Source organism: Grammomys surdaster, unplaced genomic scaffold, assembly GCF_004785775.1.
Source record: "Grammomys surdaster isolate TR1022 unplaced genomic scaffold, NIH_TR_1.0 129, whole genome shotgun sequence".
NCBI classification, from domain to species: Eukaryota; Metazoa; Chordata; class Mammalia; order Rodentia; family Muridae; genus Grammomys; species Grammomys surdaster.
In genome coordinates this window covers 19,477,088-19,484,282 of record NW_021604587.1, presented here as the reverse complement: position 1 = coordinate 19,484,282, position 7,195 = coordinate 19,477,088, and the positions used below count along the sequence as shown (strand labels likewise).

Genomic DNA, 7,195 nt, shown 5'->3' with positions numbered 1-7,195 from the left:
AGAAGTAGGTCAAAGCTACACCCTAGCCAGTTACGTGAATGACTCCTGAGCCAGTCTGGCGCTGAGCTAATTCTGTAAGAATGAGTTCACTTCATACCAGGCAACCTGGTGACTTGCTTGCTATTGTTATCCCTTCTGAGGAACTCTAGTTTCAGAGAGGTTTACAACTTCAATCATGGTCACCCATCGGTCAAGGGCAGAGCTAGAATCTGTGTGTGAGCAGCTTATGTGGAGCTTTTCACAACTCCATTGTCCAGAAATGTCTCAGGAAACTGCCACACCCTAAAATCCAGGGAATTCTGCAAGAGTCAGATCCCCTGGCTTAACACAGAGTGATCCAAGCTGAGTGGCATCTCAACAAGGGGTTTACTCATTCTGAAATGTTGGAGATGTGGCTGGGCCATGCTAAGAGCATTCTTAGGCTCTCCTTGCCAGCATGCCAACCAAGCCTCATGCAGGTTTGGAAAGGCAAAAATCAACAATTTCCACATCTCCAGCCATGCAACAGCTGCTTGGATGGGGAGTAAGGGGAAGGTAGGCCATGGGATGGCAAGGGTAAGACATGCCATCTCCCACTGTCTGGCCTCAACTTGCCCATAGTTCAGAAGGCAAGATGCCACTTAGGTTTGGAAGATGGAGATGAAGCGACAAGTATATGTTAAAAGTCAGGATGTACTGCCCCCCCCCATCCCTGCACAGCCTGTGACTAGGCAGTCTCACAAAGACCTGTTAGCAGCGGCCTCCTGTGTCCCCAGCCACCTTTCAAGCCTGGTATTGTTCCCATTTACACCTTGAGAGTTGACAACCCTGGTATCTCCTCCTGAAGAGTCGTAGCTCCAAGTCTCTAGGGACGAAGTGTAGATGGCAGGAGACAGGCCCTTCCCTAAGACACAGGCTCTTGGCCTAGGCCCACGGCCCTTTGTGAGTTCTGTAGCCCATACATTTTCATTGGCGGGTGTGACACTCTCACTTGGGTCTCAGAGCAGCCGTCCCTGGTTTGGTACATGGGTATTAGGGGACGGAGAAAAGTTATGACTCCCTGCTGGCTCTCCAGGAAGGAAAACGAGTTGCTGCAGTCACAGTGCACAGAGAGCATCAACCTGTTGCCAGCTGTGAGCTTGCTCTCGGCAGATTTTGGAGCAAGGGCCACCCCAGATGTCAGGGTCTGGCTCTCAATGACGCCCTCCTCAGTGGAGCACAGGCGTACACTAGGCTGCTGCTGACTGGATTTTACATTCTTACTTCTCATTTCTTTTCTAAATTCTTTAAGTGCTCAAGGGAAGTCTTTCCAGGAGCCACATGAAAGTCTGCATCGATGTGCTAGGGCGTGTGCACGCCGCAGGAGTGCCTTCCTGTTACTCCAGCTGTTCTAGGGGAATCCCGGCTGACTCTAACTCCCCGCTGTCCAGAGGGAGGGATGTCAAGCAGGTAGAGGGGAAGCCAAGGGAGGCTGAATCCAGGATGACAGGACCAGAGGAGATGGGGGGGTAATAGCAGTGAGGAAGAGGGTGCTGACTGCACCCCCAGATCTGTGTTCTGGAACTGCTTAGATCTTGCTGCCTTCACCTCCATTATCCACTTGCTATCGTCTTAGGAATTAATTACCCGATTGCTCCAGGCAGAATACGGGAGTTGGAAGAAGGCCGCAGGCAGTCTGCAGAAGCCTGCAGAGCAAGACAAGCCATGTTTGATGCCGAAGAACAGAGGAGTCCTCAGAGGATGGATTCTGATGTCCAGTGCTTATTTCGCTCTGACTACATCTAAAGTGGCCAGCCCTCTGACAGAACTCACCTATGAGGCATCTGCCAGCATCCGAGAAGTATAAAAGCACTTCAAGAGGACCTCTATATGCAGGACTGTCCAGTGTCCATCTAAGGACTTCATTTTTTTTTAATTGGAGTACATGTGAGTAAGACAATATATGGTTGGAAAAAAAAAACACACAGGAGCAAACATCCAAAAATAAACAGGAAAAACATCAAAAGCATCCCAAAATGACACTAAGGATTTCTGAGTTTCTTTCATTCTAGATGGCTGCTTTTTCTTTACAGAAAATATCTTCCGAACTGCTTATCTAGAACATAAAGTATAGTTTTGTGCAAGAGGTCAATTAAGAGTGGACAATAGGGCTGGGCCGGGCATCTCATTAATAAAGTGCTTGTCACACAATCATGAGGGCCTGAGTTCAGATCCAGTTCCTCCATCTATATAAAAGCCTACCTAAGTGTCATACACTCATAATCCCAGTGCCAGGGAGGAGGAGACAGACCTGAAGCTTGTAAGCCACCTAGGGCAGGCAGGCCAGCTAAGCCAATGGACACAGGGTCAGCGAGAGACTTTGCTTCAATGTTTAAAAATGAAAGTTATTGAGGAAGACATCTGAGGAAGACACATATACACACACACACACACACACACACAGAGAGAGAGAGAGAGAGAGAGAGAGAGAGAGGGAGAAAGAGAGAGAAAGAGAGAGAGAGAGGGAGAGGGAGAGGGAGAGGGAGAGGAGGGGGGATACACACACACATAGAGGGTTTGGAGTGAACAATGATATGATTTCATAGTAAATAGTAGCTCCCAGAGCCTAGGAAGGGTGTTCTGGTAGGAGATAGTTAGCAGTGTAGAAAGCAATGGGACAGGAGTAACTTCTTGTACTTTACTGAATGGTAAAGATGGCCGACAATAATTAATCGTGTATCTCAAATAGAATGTAAGGTACAGGATCCAGCAAGTGCCCAGCTGTAACCATTAGAACCTTTCCTCATTGCTCTGACAAAACATCCAGTAAATGAGACTTAGGAAGGAAGGGCTTATGCAGGCTTATGGTTTGTGAGCACAGTCCATCCTGGAGAAGCAGACAAAGCAGCAGGAGCATGAGGTAGCTGGCTATACTGTATCCACAGTCAGAAACCAGAGAGAGGGCTGCTGGTGTTCAGCTGGACACTTCTTTGTTTCTTTACATTCAGCTTGGGATGGCTGTCCATGGGACAGGGACAGTGCCGTGCCTTCCTTCCTCAGTTAAACCTCTTTGGAAACAGATACCTGGAGGGAGTGTGTGTGTGTGTGTGTGTGTGTGTGTGTGTGTGTGTGTGTGTGTACAGAAAACGTTATTGTTGGTATTCAAGAGAGCAGGGCTCCCTAGGCCCCTCCTGCTATTGTAGGGGCCTAGGATGGAAATTGTGAGGGAGATGCTTTGTGTCAGGTGCTAAGTTGGGACAGGGATTCCTCAGCAGCCAAGGGCCTCTCTCTTGCTCTCATGTCCTTGCTGGGGTGAGTGGTCCAGGGATTCTCACTCCTTGGAGGCCATGGAGGCCATGAGGTCCACCACCCTGTCAATGTATTCATTGTCGTAGCAGGATACAAGTTTTACAAAGTTGTCATTGAGAGCAATGACAGCCCCAGCATCAAAGGTGGAGGAGTGGGAATTACTGTTGAAGTTGCAGGAGACAGCCTGGTCCTCAAGGTAGCCCAGGATGCCTTTAGTGGGCCCTCAGATATTGCTTCATCACCTTCTTGATGTCATCATCTTTGGCAGCTTTCTCCTGGTGGCATGTCAGATCCATGACAGAAATATGGAAGGCTATGCCATGGGCTTCCTGTTCTGCTCTGGGATGAACTTGCCCAGAGCCATGGCAGCACCAGTGGATGCAGGGATGATGTTTTGGGCAGTCCCACAGCCGTCATGCCACAGCTTTCCAGAGGGGCCATCCACAGTCTTCTGAGTGGCAGTGATGGCATGGACTGTGGTTATGAGCATCTCCACAATGCCAAGGTTGTCATGGATGACCTTGGTGGGGGTAGGGGGTGCTAAGCAGTTGTGGTGCAGGAAGCATTGCTGACAATCTCAAGCGAGTTGTCATATTTCTAGTGGTTCACACCCATCACAAACATGGGGGCATCAGCAAAAGGAGCAGAGATGATGACCCTTCTGGCCGCACCTGGCCTTCTCCTTAGTGGTGAAGACACCAGTAGACTCCACAACACACTCAGCCCCAGCATCACCCCATTTGATGCTAATGGGATCTCACTCCTGGAAGATGGTATCAGCCTTCCTGTTGATGACAGACTTCTCGTTCTCAGCTTTGACAGTGTCATTGAACTTGCCATGGGTAGAGTCATGCTGGAACATGTAGACCATGTAGTTGAGGTCAATGAAGAGGTCACTGATGGCAACAATCTGCACTTTGCCAGATGAGCTGGCAGTTCTGACAACCAGGCACCCAACAGCCAAATCCGTTCATTCCAACATTCACCGTCATTTCTAAGGGATGAGGCTGTCACTGAATGAGAAGATGCAGCTGTCTCTGGAACAGGGAGGGGCAAAGAGCCTGGAAGTGTGTCTCCTAAGTGATTCTAAATCCAGTCAAGTTGCCAAAGAGGTTTAAACATCACATTCCCGCTCAGGTGCACAGAACTGTCATTTTATGCCCCACAAAAAAAAATGTACTCTTGTTAGGCATAAGTTTTTATATTTTTCAAATAGAAAATTAACTGGAGAATGAATGATACCAACAAAACCCATGATGATAAAAAAAAATTATCAAATCACAGTGGCAGGAATCATGGGGTGGGTTCGACTCAGTAGAGCTGAGAGGCAGCAGAGAGAACGGGTAGGTTGGGAGAGTGAGTCAGACTAGCAGGAGTATTTAGATAGGTGAGGGGTTTGTTGGTAAGACATTCCAAAAAGCGAGAAAGCATGTATGCATTAACTATCTGTTCATCAGGATTTTAGGAGCCCTGGAAATGTCTGGGGGAGCCCAAACCACATGTAAAGGCATTATTGTATCCTTTAATCTCAACCCCCATTTAAGCCTTCTAGAAGTCTATATTTTTGTGTGTATTTATAATAAAAATCTGCCATAAACACCATTCCACTCTTTGTATTCTATGATCTTACCATGAAGACCTTCTGATAAACATCTTTTTTTTTCTTTTAACAGCATACAACACATTCATGTTGATGGCTTCGAACTGCTGGACACCTACACTGTGTCACCCAGATCCTTGAGATCTGCAGGTGCCTGAGGGTGGGAGTACTTCTCAGTGTTGAGTTTCCTTCAGTAGGGTCCAGGTCAGGGACGGGAGCCTTTAGATCATACACTAGCCCTTTCCAGTCATGTTCTCCTTGGCTCCCTTCAGGGCAGGGTTAACCTACCTCCCTATCTATCCTGCAGTTATAGCTCAGCTTCATGTATCCCGCAGAGATACTACAGGAGCAAGTCTGAGTTCTGTGGCTGGAGGGAGGGAAGGCCTTCACTCATGAGTTTCTACGTGGACCCTTTCAAATACAAAGTCCTTGCCATCTCACTCTGCCCTTAGTTCTGTGAGAGGCTCTGCCCTAAGTCCACCCAAGACCTTTTTGCATAGAAGACTAAGAGATGCATGAAATCTAAAATCTGTGAAGTAAAAGATTCATGAGTAAACTCATGAGCTGTCCGGGTCCCCGAAAACTAAGTCATTCACCTCTAACTCAAAGGTCTACATAAGAAGCCTTGTTTCCTTCCCCCCGATCCTTTTATCCTCCTGTGTCTGCCCCTGACTGCAGGGCACGTGGGAACGCACTACCAGACAAGCATAAGAATGGGTGCTGTGGGGCATGCTAAAACCCTATGGATGTCAGCGATCTGAGATGGTAGGAGTGGAGCTACCGGCTCCCACCCTCTCAGGCCTGCTCTGGAGCATGGACCCAGGACTACCAACTGAGAGGACCACGGGCACTCAGTCACGAAAACAGCACCTGGAGTCCTTCTCCATGCTAATGAGGTGAGTAGATAGCCTTAGCCTTCAGCCAGTGACCTTCCCTTCCTAGATATTCTCACACTCTTCCCCAAAAAAGTATATAATCCCTGGTTCATACCAAATAAACTGTATGTGTTCACATCCACTCCCAATAAAGAAATATGAACAAGCTAAGATCATCTCAGAGAGCTGCTTCACTAGAAGGCCTTTACCTAAACAAGCTCTGACACTAAGGTCCCTGAAGAAGGCCTTTGCTCTTCTCCAAACCCTCCAGTACTCAACACAGACTCCCGGATCCTGCTTGTTTAGGGCTCCTCTTTCCCCTTCCTGGCTAGTGTGAAGTTGCCCCATGGGGAAATGTGCACCATGGACCCCCATTCCTCTCAGGCATCCAGGCATCCAAGGAGAGAGCTTGGAACCACAGCATTCATCCCAAACCCCACTTTCCCCTTCCAGCCTGTCATGTAGGTGTCTGAGGCCCAGAGGGAGACTCAGGCTGCAGACTCCGCCTTCTCCTATCTGAGCAGGTTAAGTGATACTGCCTGGAAGAGAGGCAGATCAGGATACCTGTACTCATCTGCCATGGAGCGTCTGCTGCATCTGAGACCTCTAGCTAGCTTGGAAACAAGGAGGTTGGTTGATGGAGTTCCCATACAGTCTCACCCGACAACGCTCCTGTCAGCTGCATAGGGCTTCCTGCTTCCTTCTGCACTCTCTTCTACATCCAGGTGCCAACCAGATCTTCCCTGAGGTCCTATATGCACATTTAGCTTGTGGGGCTGGGGGAAGCATGCATGTGCCCATGTGTAGGTGTACATATAAGCCATAGGACAATCTTGGGTATCATTTCTCAGGCTCTATTCACCTCTTTTGGGGGACAGTCTCTCTTGCTGACCTGGAAGTTGACAAGTAGGCTGGGCTAGCTGGGCAAAGAGCCTTAAAGATCTACCTTAGTCACTGAATCCAGTTTCCAGTGTAGGACCTCTTAGGCTTCATCTGCAAATATTCAGCTTCATGTATAGCTAGATCAGAAACAGGAAACAGGTAGAGAGAATGTGCTGGAGTAAAACAAAACAAAAAAAAACTCCGAATTCACATAACTGCCTGTGTCCAAAAAAAATTGGGATGGTGGTGACCTTCAGCAAGGACCATTTGCAAAAAGTTGAGCACATGAAGCCATCCAGATGACTGTCTAAAGTCTGGTCCATGCTGGACAGTTTGTAGGGTAATGCAGCTATAACAGAGTCCCCAGGGTATACAACCCTTCACCACCTCTTGCCCAGGCCCTTATGGTCTCCCTCTCATAGGGGATGATGAAAGTCTTCTTTAGTTCCTGAGCCCCACTCCCCAATTTGTGGTGGCTGGGGAGGGAGGCAGGCCCTTGCTGTGGTCTGGCTTCAGAGCAGAGTAACCACGAGACAATCACTGCCAAAATTAAACTCACGTTAGCAGAGTC

General features: G+C 48.3%; 1 pseudogene; it reads right to left on the bottom strand.

The window, feature by feature from the left end:
• Positions 1-3,289: 3,289 nt before the first annotated feature.
• Positions 3,290-4,259, bottom strand: LOC114610838 (annotated as a pseudogene).
• Between the last annotated feature and the right edge of the window lie 2,936 nt (positions 4,260-7,195).